The 23,837-nt window shown below is 38.3% G+C and overlaps 1 protein-coding gene and 1 long non-coding RNA gene across 2 annotated transcripts in view; one reads left to right on the top strand and one right to left on the bottom strand.

Moving 5' to 3' along the window:
* LOC115413190 (transcription factor IIIB 90 kDa subunit-like) overlaps window positions 1-23,837 on the top strand; it is a 272,574-nt gene that overhangs the window by 176,493 nt on the left and 72,244 nt on the right. The window lies entirely within an intron of this gene.
* On the bottom strand, window positions 17,513-21,310 carry LOC115413194 (uncharacterized). Its single transcript, XR_003934441.1, has 3 exons — window positions 21,202-21,310; window positions 18,298-18,302; window positions 17,513-17,523 (listed from the first exon to the last, which is right to left on the bottom strand). It is a non-coding gene; the product is annotated as an uncharacterized LOC115413194 (long non-coding RNA).

The raw sequence follows: 23,837 nt of genomic DNA on the forward strand, positions 1-23,837 counted from the left end.
ATTTTTCTTTTGAAATTTCATTTTTTTCAGGTTGTTCATGTCTTTTTTGGATACTTTGTAAATGTAGATATTTTCATAATTTAATGGGTTTTTTTTTTGTACTTAAACAAAGAGACCAATTCATAGTTGTCATTATTTATTAGTAATTATGCAATTATTTTACTGGTCTGTCCCACTTGAGGTCAAATTGAGCTGAATGTGGAAAGAAAATGCCCTGTTCTAGAACAACACAGTGGGTTTAGGATGTCAGACGTGGATGGGTTGGTGTGTACTATATGCATGAAATGACATCACCTCATGCATAATCAAAGTAGGGTGCATTTAACCACATTTTCATCTAGTTAATGTAATTGTCGGTGAGACCAAAGAATACAATTCGAATGGTTTCAACACAGTCATTAGAGTTAATCCTGATTGTCCTGCATGCCCATGAATATCTGCACAAAACACATCTGTAAGGAAGTAAATCATCATATATTTATCTTTACAAGGATATGGAAAGGCTCATTAAGTATTAAGTCGCCACATCCTTTTATTTCTGCCTCTTGCAGATGGGATTTACCCGATTCTTTATCATCTGGAATCAGACGATCACTGTTTACCCTCCTCTTGTTAACACTATTCCCCGTCTCATCAGCCACCATTACACCTCTGATAAGCAGGGCCTAAAGTACATACAGCAAATCCATATTTAATTATGTGTAAGTCTGCCCAGACCACCTCCGTCCTGCACATCGTCTTATAATCTTCAGCGCAAATAACAGATTCTGGAATGAATAAAGGCAAGATGGATGGAGAGTGTTTACACAGGTCTGAGGCAGCAGCTGATGGACATCCTTCCACTTCAGCAGGGACGGCTTTTTTATTTATTCATTAGAGACGACACTTTACATCATGGAGCACATACGCACCACTGACAGCCTACAGTATATACGCGCAATAGTCACATCCTTTTTATTAAATCATCATTATCATGTTTTTCTTTTCTCACAATGACCATATTTTACAACTAGTAAGTCAATAACTACCAGTTTCTCCATCAATAACCTCTTAATTACTCATTATTTAGCATAGGTAATGGAGCTGTTTTATATGAATTACTCATAACTAATTCTGTCATAATTAACTAATAGGAAACACAGAAAGAAAGGAGCTATGACTGCCACATTATAAGGGCCCTAGTAATAAAGTTTATTAAAACTGTCATTCATGTGCAACAGGTTCATTATTTAAAGGTAAATGGCATTAATGAGGTTATTGAGAGGAACTGTTCGATAATATGGAATGTGTTTGAGATTTTATTTGGGAGTGATGAAGATAGACAGGATTAGGAGCAGCTGAAAGAAGTAGAAGTAGTAATAGTAGATATAATAGTAGTAGTATTAGTAGCAGTAATAGTTGTTGTTGCATTAGTAGTAGATATAGTAGTAGTTGTATTTTTTGTTGTTGTTGCAGTAGTAGTAGTGATTGTTATTATTGTAGTAGTAGTAGTACTAGTAGTAGTTGTAGTAGTAGTAGTAGTAGTAGTTGTTGCAGTGCTAGTAGTAGTTATAGTAGTATAAATTGTTGTTGCAGTAATAGTAGTAGTAGTACTAGTAGTAGTTGTCGTTGTTGTAGTTGTAGTAGTTGTTGTTGTTGTAGTTGTAGTAGTTGTTGTTGCAGTACTAGTAGTAGTAGTGGTACCGTGCAATAAATCATATCCCTGTTCAACCTGTAGCATGATCAACATATACACAACTTAACAGCACTCTTATCTGATTTGATCTGATATAACAGTAGTAGTAGTAGTAGTAATAATTGTAGTAGTAGTAGATGTAGTAGTAGTAGTTTTTGTTGCAGTAGTAGTAGTTATTATTGTAGTAGTAGTAGTAGTACTAGTAGTAGTTGTAGTAGCAGTAGTAGTTGTTGTTGCAGTACCAGTAGTAATAGTAATAGCAGTAGTAGTAGTAGTAGTTGTAGTAGTAGTAGTAGTTGTTGTTGTTGTAGTACCAGTACCAGTAGTAGTAGTAGTTGTTGTTGCAGTACCAGTACCAGTAGTAGTAGTAGTAGTAGTAGTTGTTGTTGCAGTACCAGTACCAGTAGTTGTAGTAGTAGTAGTAGTAGTTGTTGTTGTTGCAGTACCAGTAGTAATAGTAATAGTAGTAGTAGTAGTAGTAGTTGTTGCAGTACCAGTAGTAATAGTAATAGTTGTAGTAGTTGTTGCAGTAGTAGTAGTAGTTGTTGTTGCAGTATCAGTACCAGTACTAGTAGTAGTAGTAGTAGTAGTAGTAGTAGACATAGGACTCTAACGTAGTCTACGTTCAGACTGTAGGTAAATCTGGTCCAAATCTGTTTTTTTTGCTCATATGTGACCTGTGTCCGATGTGTTAAAGACCGTTTGAACAGCACTAATCTGATTTCTTTCAAATCCGACCCAGGCCACTTTCTTATGTGGTCTAAAATCCGATACGTATCTGAGATTTTGCAGTTGATGCTTGATAGAACATGCCGGTGATTCACAGGGACATTGGTCCTATTTTGTAGGGAGGTGTGATGAGGCGTTGGTTTTCTTCACCTGGACAAATCACCAGCCACAGGAGGGCAGACGGATGATCCTCCTCCTCTTCCTCCTCTTCTCTCACTCTTTTACTTACTTTTTGACTCCTGTGGGATTTTCTGTTTCTGCCAAGATGCACTTTCCCTGCCCCCCCCCACCCAACCCCATCCTCGCTTCATGACATGTATTCTCGGGGCTGATCCACACTGAGCCATTCAGACGAGTGTAATGGGTTTTCTGCAGTGTGGAGAAAAGCTGAGGGTTTTTCTTTCACTGTGTTTGGTGTTGGGGGAAATCAGTTTCCTGTGGCTCTGTTTTCAAGCCTCCCTCAGTTAATGTTGGTTCTTTAAAGCTTTATAGGAGTCATATAGAAGCAGCTGTTTAGCGATTAAGGGATCTAACCCCCTTTTGCCCCCCCCACCCCCCTTTCTCGTTTTGTGGTTAGTTGAGATGCAGTCATCTGGTTACAGTTTGCTGGGAGCTCCGTCCTGAGCTCTGCGATAATTCAGACCCACCGAGGGGTTTGATAAGCCCGCTGCCCATCCAGGCTTTTTAGGTTTCTTTTCAACTCAAATAAAACATATTTATAAAATGCTCTTTAACAAACTGGGTTCAGCTCTCAGCAGCGACAGGGGATGTAAACACGGATAAAAACGGGAGAACAAACGCATCGCAAACTCTGCGATTTGAGGCCAAAGCCTGCGAGAGTGGAAAACAGGTCATGGAAACGAATCTGAAGACATAAAACCATCTTTAATGGAAACCCTTCAACTTTTCTCTCATTAAGTGCTTTAAATACATTTTGATGATAATTGTTTATGCTGTATTTTGTAAATATGGGTTTCCGTGCAGCGTGTTATGGCGTTTACTTTCCATCCAACAAAACTAGTATTCACTGGAAAAAACAACAGTATTACACAGATGGAGAACTGTAGGTCAGGGGGGTCAAACATACGGTCTGTGGGCCAAAACCGGCCCGCCACAGATTCCAATCCGGTGTCACGTAAAAGGTTTACCCCTGTATTATTTTTGTACGTCTGGTGTTTTTGTACATGTGCACTATGTGGGTAAATTGGGTACAGCACACAGCATGTTTGTTTTACACCTGTATTATTTTTACTCCCATTAACTCTGTAGTTTTGAATTTCCAAATAAAGGCAAGGCAGGTTTATTTCTATAGCACATTTCATGTATAAGACAATTCAAAGTGCTTTACATGAAACATTAAAAGCATTACAGCAGGGAAGCAATAAAAAGTACAGGCAGGAGAAAAAAAAATAAAAAAAACAACCCAAAAACAGATAAATAGATAAAATAGATAAACAGATAAAAATGTTAAGCTTAAAAGAAACAGTGCAGATCTGAACTTCTGAATAGAAAAAAATAAAAAACTAGAAAAGTACTCAGAGAGCGCAGACCTCCACCAGGGCAGATCAGTGCCCGCCCCCCGCCCCCCCAATCACCACCAAAATTTAATCATTTGTACCTTGTGCCAGCATCAACATTTTCTGAAAATTTCATCCAAATCTGTTCATAACTTTTTGAGTTATCTTGCTAACAAACAAACAGAAAGACAAACATAACCCTTCTTAGGCAGGGGTAATAAAGTAAAATTTACTGTATATTTCATGATAAATGAAAGACAGGACTGTTGAGAAAAACTTTGGTACAGCTTGAAGTTGTATGTTTTATATATAGATGTATAAGAATTTTTTTTTTTATGTATGTAGCAGCGCTATTGTAATGGGGTATAGTTAGCATAGGGGTACATTTAGTACAGCTACACTGTAAATTCAGGATGTAATAGTAATAGATCTCCTCAATTGCAGTAATGAAAAAACTAGTACGCAGCAGCTCATCTCAAGTTTATCACAATTAATAAATCCATCTTATAATAATAATAATAATAATAATAATAATAATGGATTAGATTTCTATAGTGCTTTTCAAGGCCTCCAAAGTGCTTTACATTATTGATCCATTATTCATTCGCTCTCACGTTCTCCCTCTGGAGGTGGTAAACCACATCTGTATCCACAGCTGCCCTGGGGTAGACTGATGGAAGCGTGGCTGCCATTTCGTGCCAAACGGCCCTTCCGACCACCGCCACCAAACACTAGTACACCAGTGTGAGTGACACTGGAGGCAAGGTGGTTGAAGTGTCTTGCCCAAGGACACAATGGACTGACTAGGACAACCCTTTGGTCATTGGACGACCTGCTCTACCTCCTGAGCCGTTATCATCTATATTAGAATTTGAAATTAACAATTACTGACTGTGTAACTGTAAGAGTACTACAGCAGGCAAACTAATCATCATACATCCATTCACTTTTATTTAACAAAAACAGTGTCAAACAGGCCCAGCGATGAACTGGTGACTCGTACTGCCTTTGCCCATAAGTAGATGAGATAGGCTCCAGCGACCCCCATGACCCGATAAAGCAGGTTCAGAAAATGAATGAATGAATGAATGAATGTCCAAAAGATTAAGTTACCACATGGTTGACTGTTATAGTGATCCAAATAATAGATTTTCACAGGAAAAGTGCTAAATATGTTGATAAATCACTTAGGAAATGTTAAAAATAGAGGAAAAAATAATTTGGAACTGCCTGCAAAAGTAGCACTGGGTCTTTATGGGTTAAAAAAAACTAAAACAGTCTAACTTTGGTCTAGATCCAGACCATCATCTGATGCTGCATTTCCACCTCAACTCACCTTGACTCAGCAGTTTTTTGTTTCCATTCTATTAAATCAGGAGCAGGTACCATCAGATGCTGTTTCTAATAGAATCTAACGTCAAATCTGTGATCTGCATGATTATCCACTCATGGCCAAAGGTTTTGGCTTTGACACAAATGGACTATTAGAATAAATGTGATGGATTTGCCAGTAGAAGTCTCTGACACTTAATGCTTCTATTTGTTCCTCAGTGTACCATAGAAATACCTTGAAAAACCATTGAAAAGAATGGGATGAGCAAAGCTTTAGCCATGGCCGTAGATCACTAATATGTGTGTCGTCAAGCCACATTTTAGCAGGAAATCTCTGAAAACACAGGAGTACATTTTCAGATAAACTCCCAAATAAATGAATCAACCACAGACTTGAAATCTAAACAACTACATTCCAAAAAAGAACTTCAAATAAGCTTCAAATGTTGGAAATTCTAACTTAGAATTTGAGGTTTCGTCCTCCACTATTGTAGCTGCAGTTGTACAGAACATGATGTTACAAAATGTGATGCCGAGGTGATAAAACCGTGAAACTGCAGTGGGAATGTAGTGTCCTGGTAGCAAAACAGAGTTGACTGTCTGTAAAAAATGGTACAAATATCCTGTAGATTTTGGGTTACAGGCAGAGACAGGCCTGAGGAAGGTAAAAAAAACAGGAAATAACAAACAAAAATGAAATTCTGGAGAAAAAGTGTCAAATTTGACAAATGTTTAAAGAATAAAAACAATAAACTAATGACATAAAAAAATGCAAAAATTTGAGAAATAATCTGTTGGTAGGAGAAACTTTGGAAAAAAAAAAAAAAACAGGAAAAACTAAAGAAAATTAAGAGTAAAAATAAATAGATAACCAAAAAACAAAAAATAAACAAAAATCTACAAAAGACAGAAAAAATTAAAAACGATTGCACTCTAGTATTTATTTATTTATCTATTTTATTTTATTTTTTCTTCCACGCTTTGCTGCATTTTTGATCATGTATGTATAGAAGCTCCGTTTGTTAACATTAAGCAACATTGTATGATTGTTATGTACCAAGTGAAAACTCCAATAAAAACTTGAATTTAAAAAAAAAAAAAAAAGAGTGCAATGAAAAAAAAATGGATCCAGTTAACATTCTAAATAAGAAAAGGGAAAAAAAGCAAAAACAAACAACAAACATGAAAATAAAGTAAAACAAAAAAAAAAACTCAAGCGCCTATAAATCACTAAAAATAGACATCCTCTTCCTCCTCCTCCTCTTCCTCCTCCTCCTCTTCCTCACCCTCTGCTGCCAACATGATTGATGACACAAATTATGTCACATTATAGCACTTCCTGTTTAGCCGACGGTAATGTGATGCTTTATTGATCGTCGTAGGCTAATAGCGTTTTGTGCGCACACCTCTACACAAGGAGGTCAGAGGTCGGCTTCAGCGACGCCGGCGGTGGGACGGCGCCTTGCTCAAGGACACTTCAGTAGACAGTCTGTCTTTGTGATGAGACTTCAGGCTTTAATGAGACTGATTTGATCCATGTTTAGAGACCACTCAGAATTTGAAGGGTGACATTATGTACAATCACTGCAAAAAGCAAAACAGTAACACAGTGATTTCAGAGCAGTTTCTACATTTTGTCTTTATCTGATCGAGATAAATGTAGAGAGGTAAACATTAACCCTTTTAACCCTAGAAATACTCTGAAATTCAAATTACAACCACAGTGTGTTTTTGGAGGACATAACAAGACTTATTTACTTTTGTGAAATTTTTCCAATTTTTTTATTGTCATGTAGAAAATCAAGGTAAATGAAGTTACCATTTTTAGTTCCTTACCCATAAGTGGCAAAAAAAAATCAAAAAAATCGATGAAGTAAATTAAAAAAATACAAGAAAAACACATGTAGGGTGAAAGGAACATGTATTTTAGAACATTAGACCAACATGCGTGCTGCTCCAGACCCCTGTCCACATCCACATTCTCCCTTTGAACATCATTCCTTACATTAGTACCATTACTTCATGGTACCGAACAAAGCAGGTCCACTCACTGTTCATGCAGAGGTGGACCTTACAGACCCTGGAGACCACATTGGACCTGAGATTGTTGGCTCACTGTCCTCACTGGAACTGTTGCTGTCACTGTCTTTTAATATATGTGGAAATAACCAAAAATAGTCACTTGCCTTATAAAGGGGCACTCATAAGTTGCTTTTCCATTGACCCTCAAATTGCACAACTATAACTTGCGCATAAAAATTTACCTAATGGGAAAATGACAATTTTGATAAAAGTCTCATTTTTTCGATTAAAAGTTTTTGCACTGGCAAGAGGTGGTTTTTCAGGCATAGTGCAAATGATATATCACGCAAAACTGCAATGGAAAGACCTTTTTTCGCAACTAGAGTCAGGTGAATTAAAAAACGGATGTTGACGGACGTTACAACAAGCGAAGAAGAAGAAACATGTCGCGGTATGTGTGGACACACCAGGAAACCCAGTCATTTTTTTATGTAGTTCGAGATAGCGGGGTAATATATAATAATAATAATGAATATATGTGTAAATCAACACCATATTTACATTCGTCGGCATGTTTATGGAATGACTTCTCGTTTCATCTCGCGATAATAATCAAATCATTGCATTTGTGATTTAATGGAAAAACCGACTTTACACACTTCTGTTTTTTCAACATTTTGTAAATATCGGCAAAGTTTTGCACAGATGTCCAATGGAAAAGTGACTAATGTCTTGTATTCTATGTGGAAACAACCAAAAATAGTCACTTGCCTGATATAGGGGCACTCATAGAAATACCTTGAAATTCAAAATTTCAACATTAGCATGTTGGCGGACATAACAAGACTTTATTACTTTTGTGACTTTTTTTTTTTTTAATTCTTTAAAAAAAAATCTTTTTTTTTTTTTAATTTTTTTTTTAAAATTCTTATGTAGAAAATCAAGCTTAATGAAATTACCATATTTGGTTCCTTACCCATAAGTGGTGAAAAAAAAAAATCAAAGAAGTATATATTAAAAGATACATGAAAAACCCTCACTGTTCATGCAGAGATGGACCTTACAGACCCTGGAGACCACAGCAGATCTGAGATTGTTGACTCACTGTCCTCACTGGAACTGTTGCTGTCACTGTCTTGTAATGCATGAGGAAATGACCAAAAATAGTCACTAACCCTTAAAAACCTGGGACAGTTTTTGTGGAGACTTCCAAATGTATGTTTTCCTACATTTAACCACTTCTTAGTGATTTATCTACATTTATTATGTATAATAATTTGATTTATTATCACTCATTTTGCATGTTTGGGTGAAAATCAGGTATTTTCCTATATTTAATATACTGATCATACAGATTTTTGCCCTCCTTAGTGATTTTTCACAGTTTATTATAATATCCTCTACATTTTGCATATTTCAGTGAAAATCAGGAAAATCATCAAAATAATCATACAAGCAAAAAAAAAATTCAAAGGTTATTATATGAAAACAGAGAAAACCCAAGAAAAAGTGACTTTGGGCAAAATATATGATTAACTGAACATAAAACAAGTGTCTACAACCACTGTCATTTGTCAGACTGGGTTTTACTGGTGAGTCGGAGTTTCCACGGAGCCTCCAAATAAACCAACAGACTCAAAGTTCCAAATAAACAGACTCAAAGTGCCAAACACTGACTGGTTCCAGCTTCTCCCGTGTACAGATTTGTGTTTTTCTCCAGTTTTTGTTGCGTTCAGTCGATATCTTTGGGATTTGGGCTGTGGTGTTCTGTCAGCAGATGTTTGTTCCACTGTTTGACTGAACGTCGTCACTACTTTTCGACCCTCAGCTCACGTAAAGTGTCGGTTTAACAGACTTATGAGACGCTCTCAAAAATATGAAACAAAACCAAAAACAATGGCCGACAACAGAGATGAGAGGCTGCAGGATTTGAGCCGCTCCAGTTGGCTAATGGTTAGTCTGGTCGATGGAAAGCCGACATGCTCCATGAATGAAAGCCCGTCTTCAGTTTGTTGTTTGGCTCTCATCGTGTTTTTAAGAATGAAGCGTCCGACCTGTTTTAATTTTTAAAGTGCATTTCTGTCTCGTCAATGAATCATTGATAGACGCCACTGTTTTGAATCATTCATCCCCTCTTTCTTTCTTTCATTTATCTTTTTTTCGTGAATGGAAACTCACTCCATCCTTTTATCCACAAATTGCTGAACTCTGCACTTTGTTGAACTGAATGAACAATGTTTTCAGCTCCTGCAGTTTTTTCAGTTTTCCTCCACTTTGCGCTCATACCATCAGGAACAAGAAAAGGCCCCACGGCCCAGCACTCACCGAGATGGTGCTAATCTCCCATTCTCTCATACCATGTCTGCAGCAGCTCTGGAATGAGGAAAAAAACAGACGAAAGACAAAAACCATCTCAAACAGCGACCGTTGAGTGTAGAATGGTCTCTTTCAGCCCCGCGGTCGAGGAGCAAACCGTTGCTCCGGCCCCTGAAAAGGTTGTTGTGCTAGTTATTGAAAAAGGGGAGAGGCCTGGTGGCAGGGAGACCTATGCAAGTGCAGGAGAAGCCCTGCTGACAGTGCAGCCATTGTGCCTTGTTTCGAGGCCTCGCTGAGGGGCTACACTGAGGCTTTGTGCAGCTCCGGCTGGACTCCCCTCCCTCGCCCAGTGTAACAGGCCAAAGTACACCCTCAACAGGAATATACCCGGGGTTAAAGCGGCCTAGGCCAGATTATACCCACATGATAGCAGCAGTGTTCAGTGATAGACACAAGAATTATTTAGTTGTTCAACATTTACTGGGGTTCAGCTTTGTCAGGTAAGTTAACCCTTGTTGCGCCGCATTGTGTAATAATAGTGCAATGCGCAATAATGTAATAATTTCTCACCTCATTATGTAATAACGCTGCATTTTGTAATAAAATTCTGGCATGCATTTTGTAATAAACTTTGCTGCATTTTCTCCGTAGTACCTAATTGGGGCAGCCGTTGTCTCTAGCTTGCAAACACTGTCTCCATTATAATGAATACAATTACATTTGATTTACATTTGACCAATGAAACATCTTCCTATTTTTTTTAAAAATGAATTCTAATTAAGCTGGAATGCTTAATGTTGTTCGGCTGGTATGATATTTTTTCCAGTTAAGGCATCAATTGCAATGGTTTTTCAATGGTTTATTAGATAATGCATCAAATTATTCAATTTTCTTTTTAAAAAGTGCAATTTTTAATAACTGTTGCAATATGTAATAAGTTAGTACAAAGTGCGGCAAAGTTTATTACAAAATTTATTAAAGAATTTTCTCAGAAACTGCAGCATGTTATTGCAAAATGCGGCATTATTACATAATGAGGTGAAAAATTACTACATTATTACTAGGGCAGGGCAAGTTAATACGTTATTACCACATTAACGCATTCATTAAATAACGCCAACAATTTTTTAAAATCTCATGTTAATGTCGTTTTATTCTAACTCATATTCTTCTGCCCCTGCTTGTGTGCGTGTAGCGATTAGCTCGGCAGATAGACAGCAGGTTTCCCAAGAAAAGCCGGACACCCAGAACTTCTCTCCAGATCTTTTACTTGAGACTCACTGTGAAACTGCAACATACATACAAAATATGGCTCAGTTATGTTCATTGCCTTCGTACATTTACATGGCATTATACATTTAAATGAATGGGAAAAAGATCGCTAGCTCGATGCTAACTTGAATGGGAAAATCCATAGACACGCTAACGATTAGCATTTACAGATTAACTTAAGATTTACAACGTCTTTTTTTCCAGCAACAAAGGTTCACATCAGAGATATTTTATACTATTCATTGTTACAACAACTGAACATAAAATACTCAGTGGCAAACGTTTTTCGGGCCAAACAAACAGAGTGAAAGAAACGTGTCTGTTAGTTCCTTCTTATGTCCGAACTGACTATGGGAACACCGCAAGTACAAAACATACGTTAGTGGAACTTATTCCGACCACTAGAGGGCCCCCTTTGCTTGCTTTGAACAACTGAACATCACATATTATTTTGAAAGTCTGTTGCTCTCGCTCTGTGAATAAATGTCTTCAGATGGTGGGGTTGAGAAGGACAAAGTTGTTTGTAAGCACTGCAATGTGGAATTATTTTTTTTATCATCGGAGTACTTCGAGTCTGAAATATCACTTCAAGGCAATACACGCTGTTGATGCCAGCACACACTCCCCCCCACCCCACCCCAATATAACTATGCAATTAATCGCGATTAATTGCGATTAACACTAATTATTACATATTGCACCATTATTACATAATGTGGCGCTACAGACCTTTACAGGGCATTTATAGAAATACTCTGAAATTCAAATTTTCAACCATAGTGTGTTATTGGAGGACATAACAAGACTTTATTACTTTTGTGAAATTTTTCAAGAATTTCTGTTGTCATGTAGAAAATCAAGGTCAGTGAAGTCACCATATTTGGTTCCATACCCATATGTGGCAAAAAAATAAAAATCCAAGAAGTACATATAAAAAACACAAGAAAAACAGATGTCATGTGAAAAGAACATCACTTTTAGAACAGTCTAACAGAAGTGCTGATCCAGACACCTGTCACCATACACATTATCACTTTGAACATCATTACTTAACATAGACCACCTGAGATTGTTGCCTCACTGTGAATGACCAAAAATAGTCACTTGCTCGATAAAGTGTTAAGTGAGAAAGCTAATCAACTTAAATCTTAAAAGTCTAAGTTACTTTTATTACTTCAACCAGAAAAACATAATCAGTAAAAACTATTAGACTTCCACTAAGATAAAAATTATGACCACACTATGTACACTCAGTAGTGTTTATATATTAAAATAAAAGTACATTCAAAACAAAACATTATGATGCAATTGGAACAAAGAACATTTCTATTGTAGGGAATGATTGCTAGTCTTTGAACTTGAAGTTTCAGGATGTTATGACTTTTACTATATTATGAAGAGTCAAATGAATTGAACATTTTCCAATTCCACATTTTCCAGTTGCATTATGAGGTTTTCTGTTTAATGTGCTTTTATTTTAATGTGTAAACACAAACTTCTTCATTTCTGACACTATATAACACATTAGTACCATAAAGTGTTATACAGTGTCAGAAAGCTCAAGATCCCAGCTTTCTGATGCCATTTCAATTTTGTAGATAGCACAAACAGTTCAGGAGTTCCAGTCATTTGAATACTATAAAGTGCAAAATGTGGCACCGGACAGATTGCAGTTATTAAAGGGTTAATCAAGTACTTGGCTGTTAACATGTTTATGGACATGAGTAAATATCAAACAACCTTTTTCAACACGATGTTGGAAGGAATGAAAATGTTAGACTGTGTTCACTCCGTGGAATACTTGGAGAAAACCCTGCATCCAAGTGTGAATATTATTCATTTTCATCAGTTATGCAAAGAGCTCAGTATCATTGTCTTATTAATCAGTATAAGGGATAAAACCAGAATACATTGTGCACCAATAAGCACAGTGAATGTAAGTGTAAGAAAAATAGAGCAATCACTTCTTATTTTGCCTTTATCTGTGCATCAGTTTGTCCATTTTCATTTTCCTCCCATAATTTATCATCTTTTATAGAAAAGACCACATCTTCCTCATCGTCTCCATTATTTCATTACCGCTCTCATGTTGTTTCCCATTCATTTTCCCTTCACTTTGTCTTTCATTCAAGTTTGTCTCCGTCTACTTTATCCCACTTTTCATCCGACCTCCTTCTCTCTCCTCGCCCGTCCTCTATTTTCTCGCCTACTTTTCTAATCTTCGTCATGTCTCTCAGTTGAAAAGCCTTGAGCAGCCGCCACAGGCCTGTTGTATCGCACTGCAGCATCAGGTCGGCTCTAGCTTTGGGCTTCTGCAACTCACTAACGAGTTCTTTGTCTTTCTTTCTTGCTGTCGTGTTTTTTATTTTTTTGCCCCGCTGTTTTGTCTCTTTCATCTTTTTTCTTTTTTTTCTTTTCTTTTTTTTGATCTCGCCACTGGAGTGTTTGCGCTTTACAAAACATAGTGTAAATTTTCTGCACTTCACTCAGACAAGTTTCACTCAGACTTAAAACTGTCTCATCAAATTGTCTCCTGGTGTCATCATTTTCCTGTTCTTTTTGAAGTTAAATTGTCTAAGTTGTAAATGTAATAAGTTGTTGATCTTCTGACATCTCACTTGTTTTTTTTTAAGTATTATATCAGGAGAAGGAGCTTTTCTTTAGTCTTAGTTTTACTGTTTTTACAAGTTCCCCCTTAGACCAAAATGGACTGAATGAGTCGACACATGGATGGCAACTACAGGGTGTATCAAAAAAAAAATACATTATGAAAAATTGCCTCCAGTTCTGCATTTGATAATTTTTGGAATGTTCTTTTATGGACGTTGGTAGGTAGGGGATTGGTGGATATTTGTCCAAATTTACAGACCCAGGTTTTCATGCCTGAGTGAGTAGGGGCAAATTGTGCAATCCCAGTTAAAACTGGTTTGTGCGACATAGCGGTGGGATTTAAATCCAGTCAAAGGTCATGGGAGGGGACAGTGGGCATCCATCTTGTTTTCCACAAAATTGCCAGGTTACAGCATTAACACTTTGGCCACCATGTCAATTTCATTTCTTTACCCATGGCAGCTGTTCCTGCCTTTCAAAGTTAATTCAACTTGTTTAGGCCTGAAAATGTCACTGAGGACAGGCCAAGTTACCTACCGACGTCCATAAAAGAAAATTCCAAAAATTATCAAATGCGGAACCAGGGGAAATTTTTCAAAATGTATAGATTTTTTTGATACACTCTGTATTTAGTGGTTCGTGATCTTCAGTTTGACCATAAATCTACATTTCTATTTAAGACGACAGAGTGTTTGTAGCAACATTTAGCTCGTTTTGGTTTTTTTTCTGGACTAAAAAAGAAACGATGCTGCAAATGTCATCTTCAACCAAAGACCTTTTCACATGAACTCTGTGTCACACAAAAGTTTTCCAATGTTAAAATAAAATCAAGACAGTTTTGTTGGGGCGTTTTCAGACTGGGTATCTGGTTCCGTGCTGTACCTGGATACGATCACACCTTTCCCGCAGATGTTGCGTTCAAAAGCACGTACCGCGGCCCATGCCTGAGAATGAGTGGGTGTTACAAGGCCAAAACAGTTGGTGGCGGTGTGGAGGGAATTCTGTCGCTATCCAACAAACGTGGAAGTGACAAACCCTTACATCATCAACAGAGCAACTTTTCTGTTTACAGGTAATACTTGTCTACCTGTTAGCCTGTTTGAGGCAAAGAGAAGAAGAGCGACCTTCGTTGTCCCTGATATATCACCGAGGGGTTCGGTCGATGAGGCGAGCCCGTGCCATGTGGATCCGAAGCTTTTTCAGGAGACAACAGGAGCGGCGTCTATGGTCTTGTGGTGATTAGGTCACTTCCGTTGTCGGAGTGGTGATTAGGTTACTTCTAGTCTCGGGTACAGATTGCTTTCACACGGCATCGTTCTGCACTGGAATCCACGCAGTCTGTACCCAGGACTACCCTCTCAACTGGACTCGGGTACGGTACTCGCACATGGAACGTTTGCATTCACATTAATAAAATTAAGTGGACTTTGTGGTCCAACGTACTCTGATACGGACTCGGATACCCAGTGTGAAAACGCCCTTAGAGTTATGACATGCTCAGTCATTTGGTCTTTTTCAGTCCTCAATGGGAAGCAGATACTGATATTGTTATAAGAGACAAACAAAAGCAGTTTGAAACTCCTGATGTAAGATTCAAGCAGAAATATAGCAACACAATCCAGTTTGTATATAATGTTGATGAGGTGGAGGTTGGTGGTGCCAAAGAAGGTTGGTAGAACACTGGTTAGTTGTTGCATTGGCAGCATTTAGATTTTTCTTGATTTGTACTCTGTAAACTCTGGATTTCAGTCACACAAACAAAACAAGCCTGATGATCCTGATCAATCCTGGCATTGTCTAATCCAGGGGTGTCCAATCCTGGCCCTCGAGAGCTACTACCCTGCATGTTTTACATGTTTCCCTTTTCCAACACACCTGACGGTTGTTATCAGGCTTCTGCAGAGCTTGATGATAGGCTTATTATTTGAATCAGGTGTTTTGGAAGAGGGATACATCTAAAACATGCAGGATAGTAGCTCTCGAGGACCAGGATTGGACACCCCAGGTCTAATCTGTTTGACTTTAGAGACATGAGAGGACACCTGGGGACCAAGAGGGGCTGATCTGCCTTGGTGGAGGTCTGCGCTCTCCGAGTGCTTTTCTAGTTGAGTTATCTTGCTAACAGAAAGACAAACAAACAAAAAATCCCTCCCCCCCAATCACCACCAAAATGCAATCATTTGTTCCTTGCACCAATATCAACATTTCCTGAAAATTTCATCAACTAACTTTTTGAGTTATCTTGCTAACAGACAGACGAACCCCGATGAAAACATAACCTCCGCTGTCATTGGTGGAGGTAAAAATGAACGATAATGAACAATAACATTGCTCCAAAGCATGTATCCATCTTTTTATCTGCCAAATGCTTCAATCTTCACTCGCTCTCATTATGCTGTTGCTGCTTCTATTCCTATCCACTTCGCTGATCCATTTCTATTTCCTCTATTTCCAAAGTGTCCGTGCTTCTCTGGGGCCACTTTTCCTGGCCAACAGATACCTCTCTGGCTGTTGAAACGTGACGAAGTGGTTTGCGATTATAGCGACATTTCCAAACTGCCTTGGAAAATGGAAAATGGTCAACCAAAACAGAAAACCAAAATGATGAGCTGAAATTGGCGTAAAGCTCCATCAGTCTAAGAGGATCTGTAAAGTTGGTGGTAATTCTCTCTCTGTGCATGTTGTAATTTGACACACTGTTAATATAAAATATTGATTATAGCTGCTCTAAGTGTCTGATGTAGATTTTCACATGACCACTATGCCCAGACTTTATGGCTCTGCAACATTAAGCCTACTCCCCCCCCCCCCCCCCCCCCCCCCCCGCTCTTGGCTTCTTTGTCTTTATCTTGTCTTTACGTCACTCCCACCCCCCACCCCCTTCCCTTCCCCTCCCTTCCTCCTCCGCCTCCTCTACTTACTGTTTTCTTACTAACTCGGGCCTCCAGAGACATCCAGGCCATGCTGTACTCCCTGTACTGGGCAGTCATAGGTCCCATGCACTTATTCACTTCTTCTTTCTCTTTTCTACCCCCTCTCCTCCCCTCCTCTCCTCTCCCCTCCACCCCCACCTCCCCCTGCCAGCTGCCAAACAGACCCTCCCTGTTCCCTCCATCCCTACTGGAGGATGGAGAACGCAGTCTTCCAGAAATAGCCCAGATAATTGCCCCACAGTGATATTTTTCCTCCTCTTTTGCTCTTTTGTACTTCCCTGCCCCTTTGTTTGTCCTTCGCCAATTTTTTTCTCCCTCTCCCCTCGTCTCGTCTGTTTTAGAGCTTTTTTTTTTTTTTGGTGAAAGAAAAAGAAAATTCCTGAGCGCATTTTTTCCCAGAAGCAGGGGAGTCAGGGCAACCATTTCGGTCTGTGTTGGTTTTTCTAGAAATGTAAATCGGACCCACAGACTGAGCCAGTAGTGGGGGGAAAAAAATGGAGAACTCAGCAGTTTTCTTGCCAGATGTTGCTGCTGCCACCAGCCTCTCTGAGGACGCAGGGGAGGAGGGGGGGAGGAAAAGGAAATCCTTCCCCTCTTGGTTTTCGTAGCCTGTTAGAGCAGGTGTCATGAGAAAGTCAAAAAGTCACCTGCGTGGTTAAAACGCTCAAGAGTAACAGGAAAATGTGAGCAGCTCCAGTCAAACCTCCACCCAAAGTGAAGAGGAAAAGGGGGTGGGGAGGGGGGGGGTAATACACACCACCATTTGTATCATATTTTCCTGCCCAGCACACTCGATCGAAGCGGATGTTTTCCTTGTTAAGCGACCAGCTGTGTTAGGGGAGGGTGTATAATTTGTCTGTGGTTTGCAGCCCCTCCCTATAAGCCTCTGATTCCCTCCCCCCTTCTCCTCCCCCTCCCCCTCCTCCTCCTCCTCTTTGCAAACTGTGACCAATGATCCATCGGATGCTGGTGAAGGTTAGCAGACAGACAAACAGACAGACGGACAGAGAAGGTTATGGGTGCTGCCCGGCCCATCCCATCCTATCCCACCCAAACCCAAAACCCCCCAAACATAAGCCAGGGACCCTCCAGAAGCCATGTGATCCGTCACATACCGCTGAGGACAGATTAACAGTGTGTTTCTGCAGAGCTTTTCAGGAATTAAAGGAACTATTCTTATGTTTTTTAAGAACTTTAAGAGCAGCAGCACTCGGATAACATCTTATCAAGTTTATTTGTAGATGTTAAAGGGCGGCCGAGGTTCAGGAGGTAGAGATGGGTCGTCCAATAACCGAAGGGTTGGTGGTTCGAATCCCGCTCTGTCCTAGTCATGTGCTTTTGTGTCCTTGGGCAAGACACTTCACCGTCCTTGCCTCAAGTGCTGCTACTCACACTGGTGTATGAATGCGTATAAATGTTTGGTGGTGGTCGGAGGGGCCGTAGATAGGATACATATGTATACTGACAGTCAGTAGAAACTTTGAGGTACAAACATCTGCATATTTCTACTTGTAGGGGGGCTGTAATTATTCATTGTGGATTTTTTGATGACTTAGTGCTCGGGTAGTTGAGATAATGATGAGTTGCCATGTTGTCAGGGTTCATTGCACATGGGTTGGTCTCTTTGCAAAAGTGGACCAAATACACATTGAGCAATATTCAGTGGGGATCTGCACAATTTGAAGATTGGTTTTGAAGGTCTATATAAAGGCCCAAAAAAGGCCACCATTGTTAGTCCAGTGAATGGCATCATGCCACGTCTATCACGTGAACAATGTCTCTGGGCACTGGGTATGGTGGAGGCCGGTTTGAGCTACAGTGATATAGCCAGGCGTATGTATGGGCTGTTCCCAACCCACAATCAGAACCTGGTTGAACGCCACAACACCACAGGCTCTGTTGACCACAGACCGCGTCCAGGGCGAGAGAAAGTGACAACTCCTGACCAGGACTGCTACATACCCGGTATTGACTGTTGTGACTGACAGGTGCCATTTTCTTTTGTTAAGTTTTTTGTTTTGAAATTATTCTTGAAACTTTAGATTTTTGTTTCTGTATGCCAATATCCTAAACAAATGATTTATATGAAAAAATTCCAGTTCAGGGTTTCAAAATAAAAATTATGTCGAAAAATTTGGTCTCAATGTTTTCATTGACTGTGGGTGTAGTTTACCACCACCAGAGTGTGAATGTGTGAGTGAAGGAATATTGGATCCACTGTGCACACTTTGAGTATGCGTTCATAGAAAAGCACTATATGAATCTAATCCATTATTATTTTTATGTCTCCACTGTAAGGTGTCTACTGGTTACATTTAACCCTTTAAGAACGGCAATTTCTCCCAGGGCTACATTTTGCACTTCACAGCATTCACATTACTGTAACTCCTGAACCATTTATACTATCGCAAAATTCAAATGGCATCAGAAAGCAGAGATCCTGAGCTGTCCAACACTATATAACACTTTACGGCAGCAATGTGCACTCCATTATAAGCAGAAAAGAACTGTTTCAGAGACTTCCACACAGGCTAAAAAACCCCTGGAAATAACAAAAAATATGAAGCTATAATATGAATACTGAATGTTCAAGACCAAAAAGCACGTTTGAGCAGATGTAAAATAGTTGAAAGTTTATTTTTGCTCTCAAAAAGTTGCATTTATAGTGGTTTCTGATAATAAATAAGCTAAAAACTTCAAGTCCGTTCATAAATGAATGACCATTTGCTTCGACTCAAGGATGAACTGCTTAGATTTTAGTGACCAGAGGTAAAGGAGACTGTAATCCTGAAAAAACACATTTTTGGCCAGTGTCAGATAGAAAAGTGACCCGCGGGTCAGTTTTCTATCATAGAAATCTGATCTCCCCTTATGGAAAAGTGACCAACTGCCAATAAATCACCAAATTTGTTAAAAAATAAAGAAATGAATACATTTATTTAAGGTATATATAAACACAAAACATATTATGAAAAGCACAAATATGTATTAATCATGCATTACGCAAATGTATAAGCACATGATATTACAAATATATCTGTGATTCACGCTTATTATTTACTCAAAAAACTGCCATTGATTCAAATCCTATAACCTTTACTGTAATCTGTTTTCACCCATTCAGTGTTACATGGTGTTTGTTACAAATATTACTTAATATATATTAGAAAATAAATACATAAAACTTATTTTTTCACATTTTTTTCATCTTAGGGTAGATTTCATGTCTATAATGTCCAGCAACTCTAAAATAAACCGATTTTTTTGCTTAACTGTTGATATGAATGAATTAATTTGGTAGTTTCTGATGAAATTTTCAAATTATACATATACAGTATGTTTAAGCTTATTATGTTATAGAAATGTATTAGAACAATTTTATTATCATACAGTACAAATTCAAATAAGGGCTCAAAATTCAATGGGGTGGGTCTGTTTTCCATACTAGAAAATTGGCCAACGTGTTATAATTCTATATAGAAAAGTGACCTGAGGGTCAGATTTTCATGAGGTCAGAATTCTATATGACATAGTAACTGTTAATAATTAAGAGATGATGCAAGGATAGCGGATGCATCTGATTGAATGTATGTTTCTCATCTATTATTTATACACACTCATAGTAAATACTTGTAGAACAGCTCATGATCATTTAATCGTGTCATTACAAGCGGCAAGAGCTTCTGAATTAAACAAAAACATACACCATCCTTCTGCAGCTTTCCTCACTTAGTCTAAATCAAAAGACTAAATATAAATATAGATGATATGATGTAGTTTCACATTGCATTGAAAAGGGAAATCACATGAACCTTTTGTTTGATGTCTGAGAGCAGTAGGGTTGCATCTGACTGAATCTTTGGTAATTACAGCTGTCAATCACATGTTAACCCCCTCCTTACCAGCCTGAGAACACCTCATTTTTACATTTGTACAATTTCTACGCTCTGAAAACACAGCTGGGAGTAGCAGCAGTGTTTTCACTACAGAAAAACAGTGTCAGGACTCTGTTCATTAACTGAAGTTAGTTTAATTACTGCAAAAAGTTGTCAGTTTAGCTCATTAACTCGGCGACATCAGATCCGTTTCACATTACATTTCTGTTTTTAGGTACCTTTTTAAAGCCCGTTGACAGTTTCTGGTTGTGTATCCCCAAATAACCTTCATCCCTGAGAGTTTTATGACATTTACAACATATCCCTGGCCCTTCCAGGTTATATTTAACTAAATTGCATCTGCAGTTACTTTTCAAGTCCATAATCAGCACCAGATTATTTTCCGACACACTGTACTTTCTAATTGAGGGATTTGCTGCCTTTACTGATTTTACTGCCTGGCGCACTAGGAAGGAGGGTGTAAAAAATGAGTTCACATCCAGTGCTTTTTTACATAGATCTTCTACTCTTTGGCCTTTAAGAAAACCCCTCATTACCATTGGAATATCTTTAGAAATACGAGCGTACAAGTGTTGTTTGTTGCTTGCTATCTCCAGTGTTAAGTCCAAGAAGATCCTAACCTTTAGACATTTTCTACTATGGTGTGTTTGTATAAATACATTGTATCATGCCATATTTAAGATATATAATACTGACAAATATTGATGCTTTTATTATAACATGCATGCGCTCTATAGGTTGCTGTAGGTGTAGGTCTGACACAACAATGCAGTGCATAAATACATAACACTTACTGCCTTTTTTTAGAGGAACCGTCTTTCCACAGTCCTATTGGTTTGTTACTGTTCCTTCAGAGATTTTTAAAGCTGGATTTATGGTCGTGCATAGCTCTGCATCACGTATTTGACGATAGCGTTATGTGCTCTTACACTCGAGCGTACTGTAGTGGCGTCGCTTTGAGAAAGTGTTGTAGTTTCCCCTCCAAATCAGAAGGTGGCAGTAGTGCTGTTATTGGCTGCTTTTAAAGATGAAACTCCACCCTGCGCAGTTGTTCCCATGATTTTTATATCTTCCTTCAGGCATTTCCTTTTTTAGAACAATAGCGGCCAACACAGAGCAGTGCCTTTGGGAGTTCGTAGAAGTTAACGAAGATATCATTGTTCTTTTAAAAGTATTACAGCGTAAGCGACGGAGAAGGAGGCAATGTAGGAGATGGGCCACATGACCGCCAAGGTTATTATCGTTAACGAAAACTAACGAAATGACGAAAACTAGAATTGAAAAAACATTTTCGTTAACTGAAATAAATAAAACCTATAATTAAAAGAAAAAAATAACTAACTGAAACTGTATTGTGTGCTTACAAAACTAAAACGTATAAAAGTTATGGATACAATTCCCTTCGTTTTCGTTTTTCTCAATGTCAGATTGCTATGAAAACGATTTATTTTATTCAAGCGATTTTAGCTGATGGCACCATACGGCACTTCACGGTCTGTCACTTCTCATCACTTGTCGTTTAGAGTCGTCTTCTCATCCCCACTCTACCTGGAAACATGGAGACTAATGTTGGGAGAAAGGAGCAGAGTCCTATATGTGATTTATTTGAATACAATGGCGACGAAGATAAAATTTAGGATAAAACTAAAACTAAACTAAAACAAAGCATTTAGAAAAAAATGAAAACTAAAAAAAAATCTAGCCAACCTGCACTAAAAATTAATTAAAACTAACTGAATTAGAGAAAAAAAAGTCAAAATTAAATAAAACTAAACTATAATGAAAAATCCAAAACTATTATAACCTTGGAGACTGCTGAACAAAAATAGGTTAACCGACAGGGAATACCAAAATCCAATAATTATTGACTGTACTGATTAAATAAAGGCACAATTTTGTTACATTACGTGGATTTATTAATGTGCATAACCACACAGGTTTTTCAGGAGCAAAAAGTAACAAAAGTGAAATAAGTAATGAACAAAAACAAATGAACTATTTACAGCGGAACTCCACAACATTTGTTGTTGTAGAGTCCTGGTGTCACATGATCCTAAATTGGCCAACCAGGAAGCAGTGTCTCTGCATCGACGTGCCGCGTAGTTCCAACCTGGAAGAGGTGCATGTCGAGGCTGTGTGGGCTAACACGTCACTGTCCAAAGTGACCCGCGTAGGTAGTAACATGTGACGTCCACGTGACCATAAATCCAGCTTGAGTCCCTGGGTCACTTGCAAAACATGTCTTTTCCAGTCCCAACCTGTTCTTATGATGCTTAATCAATGGATAAAGGAAGTGACCACCCCAAATAACCTTGGACTGATTTGTTGTGATGTCTCATTTTAAGCCTTTGACTTCATTAAACATTTAATATGTGCAGCCTTTTCGCTGTTTCCTCATATAATTGAGGTTAATTTCACAGATGCAGAGTATAGGAGGCTATAAAAGGTAACTAAGCAACTACAGACTAGTGCTGGCAAAATAAACACCAACTGGAAGACAAAGAGATGTAGTTAAAAGGAGCAATGATCTCTAATCTTTTCTTGATTTCCTTTTATCATTTTCCTTTCACTTTGTGTTCCTGTTAGAGCTCTGTACTCACCTATGGTTGTGTAGAAAGGAATGGGATTGTGGGGGTAAAGTGCAGAAAACCGTTTCTGATGTTGCACATGAATAGATCCTTACTATGTCTTCTGGAAGATAATGGTCTGAAGATACCTCTGTTAAAATCAGACAGAACTACGTCTACAAATGAAAACAGTCTTCTGAGACCTTGACATTTTGTGGCGCTAGCTCTTAATAGTATCCATTAGGGATGTAAACAATTAACTGACTATCAATTAATTGTCTATAAGAATTTGCTCAATTAAATTATTTATTGTCAGTTAATTGCCCTTTTCCACGGCAGGATTTGTGGTGTTGACTGTAGGTGGCGCTACTGCCCAGACTAGGCTTTATTGCTGCGATGCTGCGGCTGCTGATGAGTTAGTTTCGCTTAAGGAACACAGTGAAATTTCGCTCCATCATGTCAGGTAGTGATGCAAAGTCAGAAATGCCCATTTCTTCTAAAGTGCCCCTCTTTAGATCCATTTATTTTATGTAATTTCTCTGTAGAATTTCTTTAGTTCTACTCCATAAATGTCATTGTCTGTACTGTATCCAATGGTTCAATAAATCAATCATTAAGGAATATGACATGGTTTTTTCATGAAGTATATAAACAATCTTTAGCTTTTATTCTTATAGACCCTATCGAAAGACAAATTCAGGTTCTCAGGAAAATTGCCGGTTATCAATTAATCGTTACTCAATCGATAAGGTCAACCAACTAATGATGAATAGATTAATCAATAATTTGTATCTTAGTTTCCATATATATATAAATTACACAAATCAGATTAATTTTGGTCAAAATGTTGCCCATTGTCAATATATGGGAAGTTTTAGAATTAAATCATCTGTAGTTCCTGTCATCATGAACTCACACACAAGAAAATCAGGAGTTTTAGTCCAAAACAGTGGACACTAGACTGCCAA

This window comes from Sphaeramia orbicularis, chromosome 22 (assembly GCF_902148855.1).
Source record: "Sphaeramia orbicularis chromosome 22, fSphaOr1.1, whole genome shotgun sequence".
NCBI classification, from domain to species: domain Eukaryota; kingdom Metazoa; phylum Chordata; class Actinopteri; order Kurtiformes; family Apogonidae; genus Sphaeramia; species Sphaeramia orbicularis.